Source organism: Ursus maritimus, unplaced genomic scaffold (genome assembly GCF_017311325.1).
Source record: "Ursus maritimus isolate PB19 unplaced genomic scaffold, ASM1731132v1 scaffold_25, whole genome shotgun sequence".
In the NCBI taxonomy this organism is placed as follows: Eukaryota; Metazoa; Chordata; class Mammalia; order Carnivora; family Ursidae; genus Ursus; species Ursus maritimus.
In genome coordinates this window covers 24,742,260-24,765,673 of record NW_024425008.1, presented here as the reverse complement: position 1 = coordinate 24,765,673, position 23,414 = coordinate 24,742,260, and the positions used below count along the sequence as shown (strand labels likewise).

Below are 23,414 nucleotides of genomic sequence, written 5' to 3'. Positions count from 1 at the left end.
AAGCAACTTCTGAATTAAAAAAAGAAGCCACTGTGGTGAATTCTAGTCTCGATCCATATTTTAAGTCCCCTATCAAAAAAAAAAATGTAAGAAATGGATTCCCAGTACATCTTGCATTAGTGGCTGTTAAAAATGGGTTTAATTGCATCTGTCCCTGAGTGAAGTGAGCTAGAGAGGAATGTGACTGTTACGATGAAGTATTCTGTTCACTCCAAATAAAGATAATTGTTCCCTCCAAATAAAGAAGCTCTGCCACAGATGTCCCACCGAGTCCCGTCCCCCCCACCCCACCCGGTGTCAGCACTTCCAGCCTCTGCCAGCCGGCCAGCTCTTAGCATGCTGCCTTGCCTCGTGGTTGCGAAGGGTGACCAAAGACTTGGGCATGAAGGAAATACCTATTTGCTGTTGAAGTATCTGTTGGTGTGAGAATTATTACTGAAGGAACTAATTTGGGAAGCAGAGACTCTGCCCAGGAAGCAACATAAACATAAGCACATTACATCATGCCTGAGTACAGTGTCTTTCATACCAGTAATCGTTGTGGTCAAGGGTGAAAAGAATCATCTTAACTGAGCGTTACAAAGAGTTGAAGACTGAGAGGCAGGACTGTTTCAGACAGGACATCCTCCCACGAAGTTCTCTTCGCAGAAGTCTGTCATTTGGTGATTTACAGTCTACAGAATAACCACATTCCTAAAACATAAGTCGTAAAAAAGAATTCTGTTTATACCATAGAGCCTTATTTTCCATATAAAATATTTCCAAATACTCCGTTTTCATTTTACAATCAGAGCCTTGTTTCTATGGAAAACATGTTCCCTGCAGTCTTGGGTATGTCATCTGCCTGTATGACAAGGCTGTAACCATTTTCCATACTATAAACAAAATGTCAAAACTCCACACTACGGCTGGGTTTTAGAGCCTTCTTTTGGTAGCACCTGTTTGGCAGTACTGAGACCCAGAAAGATGTGGGGGTCCGTCCAGGTCAGAGCCTAGACCTACAGTCCAGCACCGTGAATGGTCTTCTCCTGGCCAGACTGTGCTTCTGAGCGGCAAGGAGATAGCATGTTGTACCACCGACTTCAGAGCTCCTGGCACCAGAAAGTGGCCCCTCAGAGTCCCCAGGCCTTTCCTCGTTTGGGTTAGTTGTACCCCAGGCAGCCCTCTCGTCCCCTGCTCTTCACGCTGAAGGGCCATTGTCAAGTCCCGTTGCAGTACCTAGGGTGGCCCAGAAAACCTTCCTCTGAGCCCAGGTGACCTCTGCTTGCCAGAACAGCCTGGAGGCTCAGGTTGTGGCATTCCCAGAGGTGTCCACCCTAAAGCAGTGCTAAGGGAATTCTCCAGGGTCCTTCCAGAGCTGGCTGTGACGTGGGCCGCAGCCAGACCTCCAGCAGGCATTCTACACAGTTACCATACCCCAATGGCTGTTTTTTCCTGGGAAGTCACTGTTTTGTGGATAGTCTCTTGTTGTCCCTCTCTTAGTAGTGAGGGTGATTAAGTTCAGTGAGTATGGGATTAATAGCTTAGAGGTCTGAGTTTTATTACTGGTTTTGACACTAAGTGACCCTAAACTATTCATTTAATCTTTTTATTGGGTAAGCATACTTACGTATAAACCGGCCTGTTTTGAGAGCTTTTAGATTGCCCTTAAGTCACTTTGATCTCCCTGGAAGTGGGTGCTAAGTAAAGAAGAGGTACTCTTACTAGTTCATCTGCGATAGCAACAGTGGATTCCAGTGCCGATAAGCTCTGATAATTCACTAAACCAGGGGCTGACCTGTAAACAGTAACAAGACGTAAAGACTCCTTCGCTGGCTGTGCTTTTCCCTGCATATTGGAGGATTCAGTGACTTGGTAGCCACAGGAATGAAAACTGGTGACTCACGAGAACTCTGCAAATAGTGTTATTTTTCATTTCCCTGTGGTGTTGCTATTGTTCTCAATTTTATGGATCACACAAGTTTTCACCAGACAACCTTGTTCTTCCCCCGCTGTTTTGAAACCACCCCAAATGCAGCCTCAGGGCTGTCGTCTCCCATTGGGTCAGTGTGAGCTCAGCCCAGCTCCTCAAATCCCTTGGTTCCTCTGGTCTGTCTGGAGTCCCTGTTCAGGCTTTGTTGTGGGAGAGGAAGGCAAAGAGCCCACGACTTGCCCAGACAGTCTGAGGCCTGGCCGTGTAGCTTGCAGTTCCCTAGACGCTCTAGAGCTGGACTTGGCCAGCCATTCCTCTGTTGTTACTTTTCAGAGGTAATAAGTGAGATTAATTGCAGGCCATTCTCCAGAAGAGAAAGTAGTCAGGGCCAAAATCAGTCACATGTCGAGAAGCCTGAGGTGTACCTCTAAGCAAGGTCAATTTAGAATTCTACAATAGGGCCTCCAGGATGCACGTACCAAGTGTTCATGACCTCTTTTTTCTTAAAGGGATCAGTTTCGCTTTTTAGATGTGGATACCTGGGTATCTAAGCTTTTCTTCAGCCAATGAGGTGGATAGGATTTTTCAGGCTGCTTTTAACCATACATTTTCTGGGCCCATGGGGCGTTGTTAGGGGCTGGAAGCCATAAGCAGAGGATGGCCTCAGTACTGCCAGCCTGGCCTGGAGTTGGACCGTGTCAGGGAGGGGCATTTTCTAGGTGCGGAGCGCTCAGCGGGCTCACAGTGCATCTTTCTTTGTGAGACCTGGAAGGGTTACTGTAAAGTCTTGGCTGCTGCTTGGAATGATTTGGGAAGGACAGGGCCTCAGACGGCTTGGCAGGAACCTGAGGCCCTGTTTTTTTCCAGTCCAACCCTTCCTTGTGGATCGAGCTGTCAGGGAATCCCACGAATGTCTGGCTTCTGCCCCTGTGTATGTTTTTCCAGCATTTGTCATTGAATTATTTTTATCCATCTCTGGCTTTTTCACACATGCAACCTGGGGATTTGTCTGTTCCTCGATATTAAAGGTGGGGGAGGTTGAAAGCAAAGCCATGAGTTTGTTCCTCCTTTTTGTGACAGGGCAAGACATCATGGGCTTGGGGTGCTTGGTCTGGCTGGTCCCCTCTCCAGAGAATAGCACAGGGGAACGGGGTACAATGAAGCGCCAAATCTTAGAAACTGGGGTGTATTTCACGTCATTCTGTCCCTCTGCCCTCTCACTCTCTGGAACTAAATTATAAAGTGTCTGATACCCTACTTTACATAATTTTTAGGAACAAGTTTTTCAGAGATTTTGATTCTAGTTTAGCTAATACTTTTCTCCCTTCCTTCAGATTATTTCTTACAAATGTTGCTGGAGAGTCAGGTCTCTTTCCCACCTTTTCATTCTTAATCCTCAGAAATACTGAGTTTGTTGTTGTTGTTGTTGTTTTAAATAAGTCATATTCATTTTCCATGTGTGGGGCACTAGGTTAGGTGCTGGGGAGTCATGATAAATAAAACAGGGTAGTGCCTGATCTCACAGAGCTTATGGTCGGTGATACAGCTTTCATGTTCCCAGCATAGTCCTGAGTGCTGGGTATGTCTAAAAGATTCGGAAGACATGGTTTTTGATCACTAAGAGGTTACTATCTAGCAGAGAAAAGGAGCTGTATACACATGAAACAATTACAGAGTAGTGTCCAGTGGGACAAAGATTTAAATTTTATGGCACAGGCAATTAGAAGAAAAGATAAAAGAGGAGTGTGTAAGGATTTAAAACTGTCACCTGCCACAACATAGGTGAACCTTGAGGACATTATGTTAAGTGAAATAAGCATATCACAAAAGGACAAATACTGTATCGTTCCATTCATATGAAATGTCTAACATCGTCCAAATGGTAGAAACAGAAAGTAGAAAGCTGGTTGCCAGGGGCTGCAGGGAGAGGGGAGAGGGAATTAGTATTTAATAGCTACAGAGTTTCAGTTTCGCAAGATGAAAAAGTTCTAGAGATCTGTTGTACAAGGGTGTGAATATACTTAACAGTAGTGAGCTGTACACACAGAAATGGTTAAATGGTACATTTAAACTTAGGTGTTTTTTACTACAATAAAAAAGAGTGTTGTAAGGGCTTAAAGAGAGCCCCATAGTTCCACAAAAATTGTATTTAGTGACTAAAATGACAAAGTTTTGCTCCTATCCTCTGCCTCTGTAGGGCAGTTATCCTGAGCCTCGTCCTTGAAACCCTTCTGTTTCTTTAAGAGTGTGTTAACTTTATAGGAAAGGGGGCCGTTGACCCCCATGAAGATAGCATGATGTAATAGAAAGAGAAGAAACTGTTGAGTGGACAGACCTAGATGTCCCTTAGTAAGTATGTGACCTCGGGCAAGTTACGTTGCTTCTCTGGGCCACAGTTTTCCCATCTGCTTAGAAATGCAAATAATACCTCCCTCATGAAGGTGTTACGAGATTTAATTGAGTAGTGTATATGAAATGAAAGGAGCCAGCTTAGTACCTGGTTTTGGTGTAGGTTGTCGATAACATTTCGTTTTCTTCCGCAAAAGAAAAAAAAGTTAAAATTGGACTTGCTTGGGGGCACCTGGGTGGCTCAGTCATTAAGCATCTGCCTTCGGCTCAGGGTGTGATCCCGGAGTCCTGGGATCGAGCCCCACATCAGGCTCCTCCGCTGGGAGCCTGCTTCTTCCTCTCCCACTCCCCCTGCCTGTGTTCCGTCTCTCGCTGGCTGTGTCTCTCTCTGTCAAATAAATAAATAAAATCTTTAAAAAAAAAAAAATTGGACTTGCTTGGGATAGGGTATTGCTACCCCCTTGGGTTAGTATCTAGTACAGAGGGAACTGGCCATCACCTGCAGATAGCGTGCTCCTCGGGCTGGATCACAGAACTGTGGCCTTTCCAGCTGAGGAAGGGAAAGCATCAGAGTGGGGCCAACAGGAGACTCTTCCTTTTTCTCTGACCCCTTTGTTGAAGGGTGACTTCTTTCTACTCACCAGGCCCTTCCTTTCTGCTATCTTCTTTTGAATGTTGAAATTTCCACTGCAGCTCGATGTTCCAGCCAGTAAACACTCATATTTTCCATCTATCCTGGGGGTCGAGCTTTGGGAGAGCTTTTCTCTGGAGGAGTTTGGAGCTTATAATTTTGTACTTTATACTGTTATATAAACAACACTCTCTAGCCAAAGAGCACAATCACAAAAAGAAACCACTTTTGGGGGGCCTAAAAAAAAAAAAAGAAAGCTCTTTCATGTTCAGAGTTCTGTAGAAGTGATATTTCACTTCTTATTCTCCTTCCTTCTTTCCCATAAAATAAAGTTAACCTGACTTTCCTCCTCCTGAGTCTTAGCGCTCACCATTCCTTCCCCTTGAGTAAAATGTTTCTTCAGCACACGAGTGATAAAGGCCCGTGCTTCTATCTAGAATTCCTCTGCTTTTCTCACTCCACCAGACACATAACCTCTCAAGGGTTATGCTCTGTGTCAGTTCAAGCTCTGTGACAGATTCCACAGCTCCTCCTTCACCGAGAGAGCGGAGTGCCATAGGTGTTTGTGCCAAGGCCAGAATGATTGGGCTTCTGCCTATTGAAGGAATGTGGGTGAACCTAGGAAATGTGTCAGAGATCGCTGGCTGGACATCATAGCAGAGCCGGGGCAAAGTATGTGTGGGAATGTTTGGGCCTAGTATCAGGAGTGAAAGAAGTAGATCTTTCCTTATCTGCAAGCCAAAACGCAGCTTGCTTTGTGGTGTGCCAGTGTAGTGTTTTTTCAGTTTGGTGTGCTTCCTCCCTCACCCGCCAAATACCAAAGAGAAACCAGCTTACATTTCCTTAGGATTAACACATAGGCACACACATACACTTGCACACACCTGTATGCACACACACAGTCATTGTCGGAGGCAAGACCCTGTCTTACTTGACTGTTCACTTTCAAATTTTATATCTATCCACAGTTGGTGATTATTTTGGCTTTAAGAGGCCTGAATGACAAAAGTCTATATATTAAATGAGACTCCTTTTCTAGAATTAAGAAATTATATCAAACTGAGGGCTACAGAGGGGAGGGGGTGGGGGAATGGGATAGACCGGTGATGGGTAGAAGGAGGGCACGTATTGCATGGTGCACTGGGTGTTATACACAACTAATGAATCATTGAGCCTTACATCGAAAACCGGGGATGTACTGTATGGTGACTAACATAATATAATAAAAAATCATTATTAAAAAAAAAAAAATTATATCAGAGTTACTTAATTCATAACTCAGTTTAATTCTCACATGGTTTTTCTCTCATCTTTCATCTTTCTAAGTTAACTCTGTTGACCAGTTTTGGAAGAGCTTGGAAAGAATCAGAGTAGTGAAGAAACACTCTATCTTTCTGACTCTTTTAGAGAGATGTTGATGATCCAGTTTTATTTTTTATTTTTTAAAGATTTTATTTATTTATTTGACAGAGACACAGCCAGCGAGAGAGGGAACACAGCAGGGGGAGTGGGAGAGGAAGAATCAGGCTCCCAGCAGAGCAAGGAGCCCGATGCGGGGCTTGATCCCAGGACCCTGGGTTCACGCCCTGGGCCGAAGGCAGACGCTTAACGACTCAGCCACCCAGGCGCCCCAGTGATCCAGTTTTAAAGCTTACTGTTGACTCCATGAATTTTTATAAGGAAGACCAGGCAGCTTTCTGGAACCTGTAGCTGAAGATGCCGTCCTCTCTCCCACTCCTCTTTCTTTTTATTTTATTTTATTTGGAGGAAGGAGGGGCAGAGGGAGAGGGAGAGAGAGAGTCCCAAGCAGGCCCCACGCCCAATGTGGGGCTCGATCTCACAACCCTGAGAACATGACCTGAGCCGAAATCATGAGTCAGATGCTTAACTGACTAAGCCACCCAAGTGCCCCTCCCACTCTTCTTTTTGTTAAGACTTTCAGCATGTTACCAATTAAGTACAACTAAGAAATCTTTTCTTTTTTTCTTTTTTTAAAGATTTTATTTGAGAGAGAGCAAGCGAGCACAGGGGGGGAGCCCAACACGGGGCTCAATCCCAGGACCCCGGGATCATGACCTGAGCTGAAGGCAGATGCTTACCTGACTGAGCTACCCAGGCCCCCCTGCTTTTTGTTTTGTTTTGTTTTTTAAGTCCTAGGATTTAAGAGGCTAAAAGGAAAAAATTCCCTGTATCCGTGTTTTAATAAAAGATAACAATAGATTGATAGTATCTAAAAAGGAGTTAAGATCCTCTCTTCCTTTGCAGCCACTTGGAGAAGCAGTTTTGGCAGAGGTTCTGGTTTGAATATAGGTTCTTGATAATTCTTAGTTCCCTTTCCAGAAAAGAAAGAAACGTAAAGTTAGACTTGCTGAGGACATGATATTCCTATGTCCATACACAGTAGGGAAAACAGGTATACCTAATCTTAACACTGAGATTTACCGATTTATTTTTATTGTGAAGTCAGTATCCATAAATTAAAATTTTGATTGCAAACCATGAAAATGCTCCTAAAGAGAGATACCTAAGAGAAGCTAAGCTTAAAAGGGCATTCAAATATGGAGCCAAATATTTTTTGGGAGACGCAAGGAGAGCTGGAGGTGGGAGAGAGGCAGTGTATGAGAGCCTAGGAATTCAAAATGTCACATCATATGGCAGGCCCCCGGGGTTCGTAATAAGTAACAGTAGAACTCTTGTCTTAATTGGACCATTCTTCTGCTTCAGACGCAGTAAAGGGATGTTTTTGGCTTTCATGAATTATCAGGCTAAGACTTGTATTAATTTGGCTTCAAAGCCAATAATCAATACCATGTTTGGCCTGGTTCTTAAAAATAAGTTTTACTATCTTTCCGTGATGAAAATGAAATATGGGTGCATCTCAGTAATGTGACTATAATCTAGAAGGATTTAGATGAGAAAAACAGGCTTTCTGGCATAGGAGGTAAGGAAACCATAAAGGGGGTTAATAAATGGGATGTCCTTAAAGGCTGGAGGAAATCAAATTATGTTCTTCTGAAACTTTGCACCAAGGAAAATTGAGTAGATGAAAGAATCTGTCTATATTATTAGTATTCTCAAATACCTCGCTTAGCTACATGAACCCAATGCATTTGGAATACCAGCCCCCAAAAGAAGAGTTTTGTTACCTTCTTCACCAAATCATCAATATATTGAAATATTTGAAAAAAGAAGAAAGGAGAAATTGGCATTAAATAGCATCCCAGATGAGAAATGGTATCATCTCGTAGTTGTTAAAAGTGTTACCCCCAAAAAGTTAAAGCGCATTTACCGAGTATCTCCTAAAGACAAGACACTGGGCTGAGCTCTGAAGGAGGTATTAGACAGGGTCTCTGTTCTCAAGGAGGAAAATTAATAGTCCTATCAATGCAAGTACTGACACAATATGTGCTTAGTTGTCCAAGAAGAGGATTGTCCTGTAGATACGAGTTCAGAGGAGAAATTGATCACCAGGTGGAGAAGCTGGCACAAGGTCCGTGGAAAGGAGAGGGGCATCAGCTGAATCTGGAAGGGCAGATGGAGCACGGAAGGGCAAAGAGGCTAATTGTAATAAATTAAGAGATAATTGCACATTTACTTTGTGCTCAACACTATTCGAGGATCAAAGTACTGTGATCCACACTCCTGCTGAGTTAGAGGTGACAGTTCAGCAGGGCGGTGTAAAGATTCCTGCGCTAAATGTGTATTTACTTTTTGCACGTAAAATGCAAAGTGAGTGATTGGAAGAGGGCACATGGGTTCAGGTGAGTCACAGTTCAGGAAGGGTACTGAAGACAGGTGGAAAGAGGGTACCCTGCAGAGGAAGGGTTTAAGGTAGAGTGTAAATTCAGTCCTAGACTGTATGTAGGCTACAGCAGGTGAAGGACAGGAGGCGGGGGAAGACCTGTAATGGGCAACGTGGTTGTAAGCATTTTCAAGGGACAGGGAATGGGAACCAGTCTGCCTGAAGCAGAGTGTTTCTGTTTGAAACACCATGCATTGGTCAGAGCACTTAGTGAGTTTTGAGTGATGAAAACTGAAATCAAGCCGGCTCTACTGTACAGAAGATTTTTCAGTTTGTATGACTAGAAAGTCTTGAAGTCAATGTTGGGAGCTTGGGAAGCATCATGAATCATAGTTCCCACTGTCTTCCAGTTCACAGCTAAAGGTGAAATAGAGGGAAAAAATCAGAGAGCAAAATACTGGCTTTATTATTGAGAAGGATAAATCGGAGGAGATAACCTATGAATATGGCACAGTTGGGCTTCGACTTCTCAAGTCTACGTCTTTCTAACTTGTTTGATTTAATCTAAAGATTTTCTTTGTTGGCAATTTCTCTGATAATTAAAAATTTTAAGGAAGAAATAAAAAGACCTAATGCGCCATAGTCTTAAAAATGAAAAGAAAAACAAAACTTGGCCTGATTTCCAAAACGCACACCTGCATATGGTGCCAACTTTCCGGTATTATTCCAGTATTATTTCTCTTTACACGTTCAGTTCCAGCCAGTGATCAGAAATAAGCCTCGTGTATTTGTCCTCAGTGCTTCTGTGCGTATGCCCCTCCATTAGTTTACTCTTTTCTTACTGTCAGTCCTTCAACAGAAGCGTAAGTTGTCTTATTACTATCAGATCCCAGCGCCTTGGTGAGCAGTAGGCCCTTAAAAATAAGAACATATATGAAATGAATGTTTAAGGCGTTAGGCGTAAAGGAACGAGTGGATGGACACCCTGCCCCTCACCTGCATCTGCACGTGTCCATACCCTGTTCTACAGCATAGCATTTCCGCAGTCTTCCTTGTTCCTCTAGCAATGCCGTTAAGATTTCTCTTCCTTCTCTTCCCTCCTCACCCACTGGGCTCCTGTTCCGAAAAGCTATAATTCAGAGGAAGCTCAGGCTAAGTGCTCAATTTTAATTCCTAGAGAATGGAGATGTGGGGCCCTTCTCATCCTAGTGCACTGAACAGTAGGGAAAAAAAGCCCTGCCTAGTTCCTCCATTGAACTTAAAGCTCACAACACCCACTCCTGCCCTGCCATTCCCTTGTCATCAGGTCTTTATTGCTTCTTCTTTGGACCCTATTCAGTTCTTTCATGTTATCCAAAAATTAAAAGTGCCCTACAAGCAAGAGGTCCTCTTTCATCTGGGGGGTAGAGGCAGATATGGAGGGGAAAAGGCAGAGAACTTTTCCCCCCCATCCTTCTCCCCACCCCACCTAACCCACAGGAGTCTTACGAGCCACTCCTAGAAGATCGTGCAAGTGGAAGGGTATCCACTATCTTGGACAGCCCAGGATGGGATAGTTATCTCTTTCCTCCAGCCTTTTCACATTGGTTGCCTAATAAGTTATTCTGTGTACTGAATGTATGTTTTGTGATGTTCAGCTTTTGGTGTTCTTTACAGTGGTTCCTCTCTTCTCACTGTCCTTCATTTGATAGGCTTACTGGCACTCCCTACCTGAGCGGTTCGTATGGCCGAGGCATAATGTGGGGCCACCATCTCCCTACTCCACGTTCAAGTATCATTTCTTTATCTCTGCTATGACACTTGCCACTCCTCCTTATATTCTGGTTCTTTGTATATTTGTCTTACCTGTCATATTAGATTGTAAGCTTTCTGAGGGCAGACATCAAGTCTTAGACAATTTTGTATCCTTACGGTGACCTACACAAAGTCCACAGTAAACTTTTGGTGAATAAGCAGCTACATCAGTGCTGTCCAGCGTGGTAGCTGCAAGCCAGGTGTGCATCTTTAAATTTAAATTAATGATAAGTAAATAACATGAAAAAATCAGGTGCTCAGTCATATTAGCCCCATTTTCACAGGCTCATGGCTTCTTTATTAGGTAGCCCAGGACTAGACGGCGGATGGCTGACGCAGAAGATGTGATGAAGACCCAAGCTTGGTCAGTGGATTAAAAAAATAAAAAGGAATGAGTTTCCAAGAAAGGCATAGTCTTGATTTTCCTCTTAGGCCCTTCTGTAGATGTCAAGCCTCTTTTGTTTAGATCTAGAGATTTACCACAGATGCTGTTCTTGAACTAATTTGTGGTGCCGGGAGGGGCATATCCTGATGCCTTGGGAGCCTCGAAAGCCCAGAGCTTCTGTATTACTAGTGTCTAACCAATCAGAGCTGCACTGACTGAGCGGAAGGGGATATTTTAAGCAGATCCCGGCATTATCGTTTTATTTTCTGAGATGTGCCCATGGCTGAATACTGGGGAGAGGTCTTGTTTCCCTGTGCTCACCCCGCCCCCCACCTGCTTGGCCGGCAGTTCTGACTTGGCTTATAGAGAGAGCTGCTATAGCCCTGGGGAACAGAGCCAAACATGCGGAAGCGGTTACGTGTACCAGCTCCCAGGGAAGCTGTGGCGAGCAGGGGGAGTGGGTGGGGTCCTGCCCGATGGCTTTTCAGAGAAGCCAGATCTTTGAAGTTTTGTTTTAGCAGCTGCCAGGTGTGCTGCTTCAGCACTTCGCAGGCCCACTCACTCTGTCCCCGTATCACATTTTCTCTTGACCGTGTGTGCGTCGCATACACAGCGGAGCTGGAGCGTTGGGAGGGCAAATACCAAACTGCAGAGCAAGTTGCTAAACACAACCCTCTTGCTTTTTCTTTTTACATGACTCTGCTGTGAAATAGCTACTTGAATGCTCCCTTTTCCCTTTTCAGTGCTGACCCTTTCTGACCACCTGCCAAAGGAGAGGCAAACAGAATCCTCTTCTATTTTGGGAAAGTAGTAAGTTTTGAAAAACTAGAGGTCCTACATTCCTCTGATGGATTGGGTTATCACTCTGAGAATAGAACATCTCCTTTTTCCAAAAGCACAGATGACAGACCACCCCCCACCCCCCAGCAAGCAACCCTGACACTTTTGGTCTTGGAGTAAATTTCTTGAACCTACCTTTTGTACATCTTTGGATCTTCGGTGTTTAGCACAATGTCAACAGTACGTATTTATTAAATGATGGCCCTGGCAACTGCTATGCTGTGGGGAGGGACTAGGTAGGCAGAGAACCCCTCTGGTACCTACACTCAGAGCTTTCCCTGCTTCCTTGCTTTCTTGCTTAGTGAGTATCTCCTCCCGGCCAGTCTGCAGTCACCTCGAGCCGCTTCCAGCTGCCCCTAACCTTGCCCCTTCCTCTGGACTTTACTCTTCGGGAGTATAGTATCTGCTCCTTTGTGTAATTATCATATATATATATGATAATTGATATATGATAGATAGATAGATAGATAGATATCAATCTATCTTTATTTTTCTCTCCTGAGATGTAAGTCTTTAAAAGGCAAAGGCTAGATTTTATTCCTATCCCAAGAACCCTGGACCAGGAGCGGGAAGACCTAAGTGCCAGTCCCAGGTTGACCTGGAACTTCCCGACTTGGGCTAAATCATTTGACAAACCTTACCCTCACTTTTTGCCATGTGGGAAGTGGCGATGTCTGGGTCGGCGTGGGGGTTCGATGCCACCCTATACGTGAACGTGCTCTGTGAGCCATAACGTACGGCACACGATTCGGTGTCTCGGTATTAATAGCACTTACCACTGTAGAACAGTGATGTTTGCTTATGCTGCTGATGATACACAGACTAATCTCCCCCAGAGCTGAGGTAAATCAACAGCTCAGTCCCGCATTACTCAGCTTGGCACAGGTTTAAAGCATGAAATGGGCCTTTCCAGGCCCTCTCTGTCATCACCTCCCTCTCAGTCTGCAGGTTCTTCCTTTCAGACCTGCGGGGTCATTGTTTTTCTTGCTGGTCTCCCCCTTCTTCTCCCCTCAGCCCCCGGGCTGAGTTTTCTCTTTAACCCCCTCCGTTCTTAGCTCTTAGCGAAGCAAGGTTGACCCTTCCCATTTCCTGCTTTGGGTTGGATTTCACACACACACCCCAACGGACCCTTCTGTCCTTGAGTGGCCACCCGCCTCCCGTCAGCAGCACTGGCCCTTCGTCATTCTCCCTCCGCCCAGCCCCACGCCCTCAGCAGCAGCCCACTCGGGACGCTTCCAGTTTGCCTCTGCCTGCCCTTGCTTTTCTGCCAGGCTGTCCCTCCTGCCCCCCCCCCCTTCCCTGGCATCTCTTCCTGCATTTTCTGTCTTTTTCTGGGCTCATCCAGAAAGGCTCCTCCCCCTTTCAAGACCCTGGGGTTTGATGCATCGCCACGTGCCTGTCACCCAGTCCCCATCACCTTTAGTAGATAAACAAGCATTGCCGTTTTTTTAGGGCTGTCCTATGGCTTGAGAAGGTCCAAATGCCTTTACTTAAATTATTGAAGATCTCACATTTAAATGTGATGACCTGGTATTTGAGAGAATGTATTTTAGAGACAGACCAATTTGGATCCCTCCTTTTTTAGCCACTTAGTAGCTATGTCCTGAGGGCAAGCTCTTCGAATCTACTATTATTACATCTAAATGAAGACAGAATGCCTGCTTCCTAAGGATATTCTGAGGAGCAAATGAAAATGAAGTGACATAAGAAAAGCACTTTTAGAAAGTGCCTGCCATAGAGTAAGTGCTTAGTAAATGGGAATTACTGGAAACATTTCCATGTCATCTGTCCAAACCCTATTTTGCAGGTATTAAAAATTGAAGTTAAGTGGTTTATGTAAATTCTCACCCCTACCTGGTAATAAAGTAAGGACTAGAACCCAGGGCTTCAAATTTTCTGCCTGATGAATTTTCCATGTGATCCCTCTAACTCCTCCAAAGGCTTATTCTCGTTTCCTTTCTTTGGGTGGAATGTTCATTTACTCATGCATTTGTTCATTCAGCAAACATTGCAGGACTGTGATGTTGTCAGGCTCTGGGCGGAGGGAGACCAAAATGATGAACTCTGTTGGTTGAAAGGTTGGTCCAGTGGGTAGGAAATAGTCACTGTGAAGAACAGTCAGTCCAAAAAACCATACCAATAAAGGGCATCTTGAGGCCTTGGGGCATAAGATCTATCAGAAGAAAACCAGAGTAGGCTTTGCAGAGGATAGATGGTTGTGTTCTCCTAGGTGAGAATGGCAGAGAAGCGTGGAGGAGCACTCCTGAAGTGCAGTGTCGCGGGAGCTTGGCGAGCAAGTAGGGGATGGTTGAGGATGAGGAGGGAAAGTTCAAGTGCTCCGTGTGCCATTCTAAGGGGATTTTATCCCAGTATCTGCCCTGTTAATTAATGTCAACCGAAGAAGTCAGGGGAGGGTGTATGTGGATGTGTGTTTTAACATTGCTGCGTCTTCGTACCTAATGTTTCCACTCCCTTTCTCTTCCCCATTCATTCATATCTGGAAAATTCTTCATCATTCTGGATCCAGCCCAATGCTAACCCTTCCTCTGCACTTTCTACGGTCATCTCACACAGAGGCGGCCCGCTTGCCTGTGGCAGTCACACTGTGTCATAATTCATTTTCATGTCTTTCCTCTACCGCCTCTTTTGAAGGGAAGACTTGAACATCTTAATACTCCTGTCCCTTACTGTAGCGTCCGACACACAGTAGCCACCGACGTAAGGTACGCTGAAAGAAGGTCAGTGCCTCTAGGGTCAGAGTCACAGCCCGGACTTCCACCCGGGTGGCTCCTTAGCCAATGCCTGTCTTCAGCGGCACGAAAATGTAGATGGATCAGGTCCAGACTTTTCTCCTTTAACCAGAACCATAACTCAACATGCTTGTCATCGTTAGGATCTGCGCTTCCGCTTCCTCCAGTAAAGGAACGCTAATACTAAGTTGGTCAAAAACCTGCTGTGGCACAAAACCCGTTTTGTGTGGGTAGCACACTTCCATATACTAGAACTGTGCTCAACACACCTGAGGGGACTGAGAGACTGAAGACAGTCTTCAGCCCAGTGAATTCTACCCAGTGGAATCAATATTAAAGTAAAGCAGTGTCTCACAGCGTCCACTAAACTGTCTACAGTTAGACTCCTCACTTGGCCATTTTTCAGGACCGTGTGGCTGTGGGAGTAGTACTATTTATTTACAGCCCTGACTGGACTACTACACTCACAAGGCAAAGCTTCTTCATATTCTAATAAACACACAATCTGTGTTTGGTACCAGCTCGATGTCCTATTTTCTCTCTCACATATTGCAAATATACCCTGCTCTGTATCGTGCCGCAAGATCGGAACAGCTGGGCGCTCTTCTGACAGACATAGCTGTAACACCGTATTAAAATGTGTAGTCAGGGGGTGCCTGGGTGGCTCAGTTGGCTGAGATCATGATCTCAGGGTTGTGAGATTGAGCCCAGCATTGGGCTCTGCGCTGCGCGTGGAGCCTTCTTAAGATTCTTTCCCTCTGCCCCTACCCCCACCACAACAAAAATAAGTAAAATAAAACGGATAGTTGAATATCTTTTACATACTGATCAAACTTCCACACATACGAAGTTTTCTCAGTACAGAAGGGTTGAAAATCTCTCTCTTAAGGCTTTAGTGAAGAAGGTGCATTGTAATTCAGTAGCAGGCCATCATGGTAATGTACCTTGACATGTGCCATGTTAGGAAAGTGGACCACTCTGATAGGATAGTGCTTTAAAGCTAAGTTTTCTTTTCCTTTTAAAATGTGTTATCTAAGTAACTGCATAACAAATTATCTCCAAGTTTAGCAGTAAAAAATTATTATTTCAGTTTCTGTGGGTCAGGAGTTAAAAAGCAGCTTAACTGGGTGGTTCTGGCTCTGGCCCTTTGATGACATGGCAGTTAAGATGGTGGCGAAGAGGGCTGCAGTCATCTGAAGGCTTGCCTGGGGCTGGAGGATCTACTTCCATGATGGCTCACTCTCACATGGATGATGAGATCATGCTGGCTGTTGGCAGGAGGACTTTGTTTCTCCTCACCACATGGACTTCTCCACAGGGCTGCCTGCATGTCCTCATGACATGGCAGCTGGCTTCCCTCAGAATGAATGACTCAAGAGAAAGACAGAAGCCACAATGTCTTTTATGACCCGGCCTCAGAAGTCATATACCGTCATTTAAAAAAATTTTTTTTAATTGTGGTAGAATACACATAACATAAAATTTACCATATTAACCCTTTTTAAGTGTACAGCTCAGTAGCATTAAGTACATGACATTGTTGTGCAACCATCACCACCATCCACTTCCAGAACTCTTTCATCTTGCAAAACTGGAACTCCATAGTCATTAAACAGTACCTTCCCATTCTCTCTCCCCCTTAGCTCCTGGCACTCACCATTCCACTTTCTGTCTCTATGAATCAGACTATTCTAGCTACCTCATATTACTGGAGTCACACAGTATTTCTCCTTTTGTGACTGGCTTATTTCTTGTAGAAGAACATCCTGTAGGTTTGTCCATATTGTAACATCTGTCTGAATTTCCTTCTTCTTTAAGGCTGAATCCTATTCAGTTGTATGTATATACCACATTTTGTTTACCCATTTATCTGTTGATGGGCATGTGGAGCGCTTCCACCTTTTGGCAGCTGTGAATAATACTGCTGTTAACGTGAGCGTGCAAATACTTATTCGTGTCCCTGCTTTCAGTTCTTTTGAGTATATATCCAGTGTGGAATTGCTGGATCATATGATAATTCTATTTTTTCTAAGCTGAATTAATTCACTTGGTTTTTCTTATATGAATATCCAACGTGGTGTCCACAGACGGAGTCTGACTCCTTTACACAGAGACTGGTGTAGCTCTTTACTAGATGATCGATGGGGAGTTCCTTAGAGGGTTACCCGATTAACACAGCCTCTTCCCAGAGCTTGGGCGACATTGCTATAGGTCTTGGAGATAGCATCCAAGGTGGCCTTGGCAAAGTTGCCCAGAGTGACAGTGCATCCCCTGGACAAGGTGTAGCGGTCATTGATACCAGCCATCAGCAGCAGCTTTTAGGGCAGAGTAGCTGAGACATGCATGATCCCAGGGCCCTGGGATCCAGCCCCATGTTGGGCTCCCTGCTCAGCGGGAAGCCTGCTTCTCCCTCTCCCACTCCCTCTGCTTGTGTTCCCTCTCTCTCTCTCTCTCTCTCTCTCTCTCTCTCTCTCTTTCTCTGTCAAATAAATAAATAAAATCTTTAAAAAAATGAAATACAAAAAATTTAATTTTGATGAAGTACAATATTTCAATGTTTTTTTCATTGCCTATGCCTTTGGTGTCATATCCAAGAAATCGTTGCCAAATCCAATGTCATGAAGTTTGTGCCCTTTGTTTTCTTCTAAGAGTCTTATTGTTTTAGCTCTTAATGTTTAGGTCTTTCAAATACACTGTCGTTTTTGCAGCATCTTATTGTTGACACAGGCCAGCTCTATTCAGTTTGGGAGGCGACGACTCAAGGGTAGGGGAATAGCAGGAGGTGGGGACCGTTGGGGGCCATCTTGAAGGCTGATTCCCACAATAATTCAGGTACATAGTTTTTAAAGTTAAGTAATTCTGTAAGATTTATAGTGAAAATGGAAATCCTTTGCTCTTTCTTTCCCCACTGCTGTAATGTTAATTTCCACACCTCAGCAGTAACTGCTTTCTATTTACCTTCTTATTTCTAAACCATGTGTTTATTCTGCCATTTTGGACTTTGCATTTTATGTATTATTTATTAACTTCCTATCAAGAGATGGAAGTTTAGCATTCCTATGCTACCTCCTCCCAGCATAACCCCTACCACACACACACACACACACACACACACACACACACTTCCCCTCCTCCCATCCTTGCACTACACATATAGTATGATTTTTTTGTTCAATCGTGTTCACTGTTTTCATTTTCATGACTATACCCTTAGAAACTTTTGGGCCTCTTAGAGTTATCATTTCTTCTCTCCTGTTTATCCACTTCTGTCTTGTCTTATCTGAATTTCTGGGGGACTCTCTTAATAATTTCTTACACTACTGTTTACCTAATTCCAACTTGATACATGTTGTGAAAGGAGGAAATGTTCTGAGTTTCAGATTTCTTCCAGTTCAAGACAATTTACACATTGCTGCAAAGCCATGGTGGGGAGTGGGGGGAATTCATGTGTGTGCGCACTCACACGCATACACGTTGTAATTAATGTGATAAAATATGGGATATACATAATTACATATTTTCCAGTTTTCTATAAACTGAAGTATTTCCATATTTTAAAAAATTAGTTGTACAAATAATACACACTTGTAGACACATCATAAAATAATCTAACAAATATGTACAGATTGTGAGGAGGTAAAGCCCTCTCCTCAGAGGCAGCCATTGTTAGAAGATTGATTTGTTATGAAACATGAGAGACTATGGACTATGAGAAACAAACTGAGGACTTCAGAGGGGAGGGGGTTGGGGGAATGGGATAGACCGGTGATGGGTAGTAAGGAGGGCACGTATTGCATGGCGCACTGGGTGTTATACACAACTAATGAATCATCGAGCCTTACATCGGAAACCGGGGAATAGAGACAGCCAGCGAGAGAGGGAACACAAGCAGGGGGAGTGGGAGAGGAAGAAGCAGACTCATAGCGGAGGAGCCTGATGTGGGGCATGATCCCATAACGCCGGGATCACGCCCTGAGCCGAAGGCAGACGCTTAACCTCTGTGCCACCCAGGCGCCCCTGATTTGTTTATTTTGCATATATTTTTCTGTGCCTTTTTTTTCTTCCTAATGTCTCCATGTTTTTTTCGTCTGTTTATATAAATTTACTTAAATATTTTTAGGTACTCTGTAGTTTCCCAAAGTATGAATGCACCATAATTTAGTATACCATTCTCCTGTTAAAGAGCAGTACGTTGTATCCGGTTCAGGCACCTGCAGTGAGCACCTTGTACGTCTATCTATGTGTGCTTGTGCAAGTATTTCTATAGGTTATGTTCCGAGAAGTGGAATTTGTTGCATCAAATGCTGTGTATGCTTTGATTTTTTTATAGTTACTGTCAAATTGGCCTCTACAAAGGCTATACCGATTTCCCCTCCGATCGGAAGTATAGAAGCATGCCCTTTCCCCACACCCTTGCCAACATTACACCATTGGTCTACCTGTCTCTTCGGCTGGACTGTCACAGCTCTGTCATAAACGCCCTCCCATTTTTACTGATGATAAAATTAGAATAGAATTTATCTTCAGATGTATCAGGAATGCTTTGTTTTAGGGGAGGAGTACAACTGAGATTGGGCCCAGCAGTGGGAAGATAATGGGTTCTCCGTGGTCTCTTTCTTTTCTTAATGTCAGCTAAGACTAGAAAGACTCTCTGCGAGTCAGCTTCTTTCCCCCACACTGCTTAGGTGCTTTTCTCTCCTGGTTTTGTTTTTGACTGATTTCATCCATGGAGCCTGACCCTTCCCCCTCCTTAAGTAATGAATAACCAGAAAAGTCACAGAGCCCAGCAAACTGAGTGAAGGAAGCTTAAGGAAAATATTAAAAAGGAAGAAAAGTGTTTGATGTACTTTTAATATAAAATGTGGAAAAAGTAGGGGAAGGGTGGGGGTTGGGGAAGGGAGGGGAGAGAGAGATTATTCACGGTAATGGGAACCAAATGTTGGCTGGGAAAGCTGCAGCTCTCACACTCTTCCTGTAAACCCAGCGGCTTTTCAAAGTGATAGTAATGAAGAGCCAACAGCACAGGACACGCCTTAACCCTTCCGTACCTGGACAGCTTCTTCCAGTCAGCTTTTCAGAGGCCGGTCCACTTTGAAGAAGTCCTGGTTGGTACGTGGAGAATTTCTGTTCCCCTCTTGACACCATGACAGAAGAAGGAAGGTGGAGGCAAGTAGCAGAAGAGGGAGTGAACACCTGCCTGCTAACCCCCTCACACTGTGCTTAAGTTTCTCTCTCCATGTTGGGCTTTATTATCAGACGGCGAAGCAGCCTGCTTGACCAATAGTTTACCAGTTTTGAAGTGATATCTTTTCCCTCTGCTGCCCAGAAGGGGACCTAGAAGGAGATGAGGACTGCCATGAAGCAGGCAGGCGCTCTCTCTCCATCAGCGATAATCCCACTGTCTGAAGGCCCTCAGTGGAGTCCGAAGTCCTCTCGGGTGCCAAGCATGTGCACTCATCGGAAGGCCTGGGCCTCCATTTCTCTTGGAAGTCCTCTCATGCCTCCCTGGAACGGAGATGTAGAGACTACATGGAGCTGAAGGGCACTCCCTGACCTGACTTCCAGGTGGTCAAGGACAGGCCTTTTAGCCCCGCCCTTTATCCGTGGAGGGAGAATAAAAAGAGGGAAAGGGACAAAGATCCTGGCTCTTCATTTCCATCTGGATTGAAACTTTGTTCAGGCACTTGTAGAAGTCCGTTTTGGGTAAGAAAGAAGTCTTCTTTTTTGATGTCAAATATTTACCATTTTTGAGAGGCAGCCCCCACAGGGAGGGCAGGCGGCCCTGCAGAGCGGACGGGCTAGCTGAGCAGGCTGCTGGGCCCTCTGCAGGCCTCAGTTGCCTGATCTGTAATGCGAGGCGTTTTATGTTTTCTATAGACTGCCCACTCGTAACGTGAAGGGTTTCCGTGGAAACCAGTGAGGGCACTGCTGGGCGGCCACCTCGCTCTGTCTTCATCCTTACCTTCATGCTGCCGACAGCTAAAATGGAAATATCTCTTTGGTTTCAAATGGCTTTAAAAGACATCTTTGGGACCATTTTATCTTTTCACATTTTACATTTAAGTCTGTGATCTATTTTGAATCAATTTTTGTATGAAGTATGAGGTTTATGTTGCAGTTCATTTTTTTGCCTCTCGACATGCCTTTGCCCCAGCACTATCTGTTAGCAAACCAAAGGCTAATTTACAAAGGTTACCCTTCCTCCATTGCGTTGGTTTTTCTAGCTTTGTCAAAAATCAGTCGAGCATATTTGTGTGGGTCTTGGATGATATTCATTTATTTTAAATATATTTTTTAAAGATTTTATTTATTTATTCGACAGAGATAGAGACAGCCAGCGAGAGAGGGAACACAAGCAGGGGGGAGTGGGAGAGGAAGAAGCAGGCTCATAGCGGAGGAGCCTGTTGTGGGGCTCGATCCCGTAACGCCAGGATCACGCCCTGAGCCAAAGGCAGATGCTTAACCACTGTGCCACCCAGGCGCCCCTTAAATATTTTATTTTTGGTACTGAGTCTTTAACTTTTTTTTTATTTTTATTTTTTCTAAGTAGGCTCTACGCCTACTGTGGGGCTTGTCCCCAAGATCAAGAGTCCCATGCTGTATCGACTGAGCCGGCCAGGTGCCCCGGGTCTTTGATGATTTTAATATTCCTGAAACAAAGGCCTATAGCAATAATTGTGAATTAGAAAATCCTTAGCAAAGACTCTTTCAAGGTTCTCATTTCTGTTCTTCCACGTAACTGTGGAATCATACAGATTTAGGTTCAAAAGCGGTGCTTTCACCTACTCTGTGTGAAGGTAAACCTGTTACTCAGCCTTGGTGTCCGCATCTCTAATCCAGAATAGTAACACCGTCTCCGTGGCTCGCTGGGAAGGCTAAGCGCGGTAAGGCATGTAAGGGCTTCGCTTGAAGTCGGGCACTTAGAGAGTCCTTACGCTAGTAGTGGCGGTGAGAACTGTGTGTCTCCCTGCTTGGCCATCCTAGGCCACACTTACCCATGCCCTTTGCCTTCCCCCAAAGCTTAGCTTTTTTTAGCCTTTCTGTCGTAGCTTCATCCTGAGTGCATGAGTGATTCCAATTAAAGCTACTGTGCTGTGCTTTACTTAGATGACACTTTTGACCAGTAACATTTCTATTTCAGAATACAGCAGATGAGAGATCGCTGTCTTACCAGCTGTAATTACAGCATTTCTCTACCCTCCCCCACCCTCACCATTGAGCCACATTGGCTTTCCTACTCTTCCCTGCTCTTTTACATGCTGTTGCTTCTACCTGGATGTCCTTTCCAGTTGTCAAATTGCTGGTCATCTTTTGAGATCATTTCTACTTTGAAGCCTTTCTTGATTCCCTCCATAGAAAGTTGCTCCCTTCCTCTTGTTTTCTAAAGCCATTGTCCTCTTTCCAGCACAGTAGCAGGAGTTTTTTTTTTTCTCTGTTTGGAAAAATATACACATATCTTTTACGATGCATAAATAAATAAAATATATTCATATGTGTTCACATTTTATTAAATGATAAAAGCAGGATAATGTAGTCACAGTATACTGGAATAAGATGAATGACACATGCCAGGGTACCATGATTGCAGAATAGGATTAGGGTGACATTTTTTCTCCTTCTTTACACTTTTCAGTGGTTGGACATTTTCATAGTCAGCATGTATTAACTTTTTTTTTTTTAAGATTTTATTTATTTACTTGACAGAGATAGAGACAGCCAGTGAGAGAGGGAACACAAGCAGGGGGAGTGGGAGAGGAAGAAGCAGGCTCCCAGCGGAGGAGCCTGATGTGGGGCTCGATCCCATAAGGCTGGGATCACGCCCTGAGCTGAAGGCAGACGCTTAACGACTGAGCCACCCAGGCGCCCCATCATGTATTAACTTTTAAATTGATTTTTATGTTGTTTAGTGTCCCTTACAATATGCTATTAATTCAGAAATATGCCTCCCTTACTCGAAAGAATAAGATTCCGTTCTGCCATTGGTTAAAGAAGGCAACAAAAGAAAGGGAAGAAAAAAAGAGCTAACATTTATTGAGTGCCCAGTTCATGCGAGATCCTGTGCTTTTATGATTTATCCTAATTTATTCATGAAAACACCCTGTAATATGAGTATTGTTATCCTCAAGTGTAGATGGTGAAATAGCCTTTGAAATATTGCTGTTTGAGTCTAGCTCTTTTGTCTTTTTCTCTTTTTATTATTAAAATATAGTACCTCTTAAAAAAATGCAATACCTCTTAAGCCCCCCCCCCTATTTTGCCCATCCTTGCACCCCCTCTCCTCTGGCAACCACCAGTTTGTTCTGTGTATTTATGAATCTACTTCTGGGTTTTGTTTGTTTTGTTTTTAGATTCTACTTATGAGTGAAATCATACAATATCTAGCTTTCCGTGACTTTACCTCACTTAGTGTAATACCGTCTAGATGGATCTGTGTTGTCGCAGATGGCAAGATCTCATTCTTATTTATGGCTGAGTAATATTCCTGTGGGGAGTGTGTGTGTGTGTGTGTGTGTGTGTGTGTGTGTGTGTGTGTTTATGTGTATGTACACTCCATCTTCTTCATCCATTCATCTGTTGATGGACACTTGGGCTGCCTCCATATCTTGGCTATTGTAAATGAGGCTGCAGTAAACATAGGGGTGCATATATCTTTTCAAATGGGTGTTTTTGTTTTCTCTGGGTAAATACCCAGTAATGGAATGACTGGATCTTATAGTAGTTCTATTTTTAACTTTTTGAGGAACCTCCATACTGTTTTCCACAGTGGCTGCTCCAATTTCCATTCCCACCAGTCTGCACAGGGGGTTTTCCTCCACATGTTCACCAACACTTGTTGTTTCTCGTCTTTTTGATACTAGCCATTCTGACTGGTGTGAGGTGGTATCTCATTGCGGTTTTGGTTTACATCTCCCTGATGATAGTGATGGATATCTTTTTATACATGGTCTTTGGGAAAATGTCTATTTAGGTCCTCCGCCCATTTTTAAATCAGATTATTGGTGGGGTTTTTG

At 44.1% G+C, this 23,414-nt stretch overlaps 1 protein-coding gene across 15 annotated transcripts in view; it reads left to right on the top strand.

Annotated features, from left to right (window-relative positions):
* Window positions 1-23,414, top strand: part of TTLL5 (tubulin tyrosine ligase like 5) — a 278,708-nt gene that overhangs the window by 143,763 nt on the left and 111,531 nt on the right. The gene's annotated exons all lie outside the window — the stretch shown is intronic.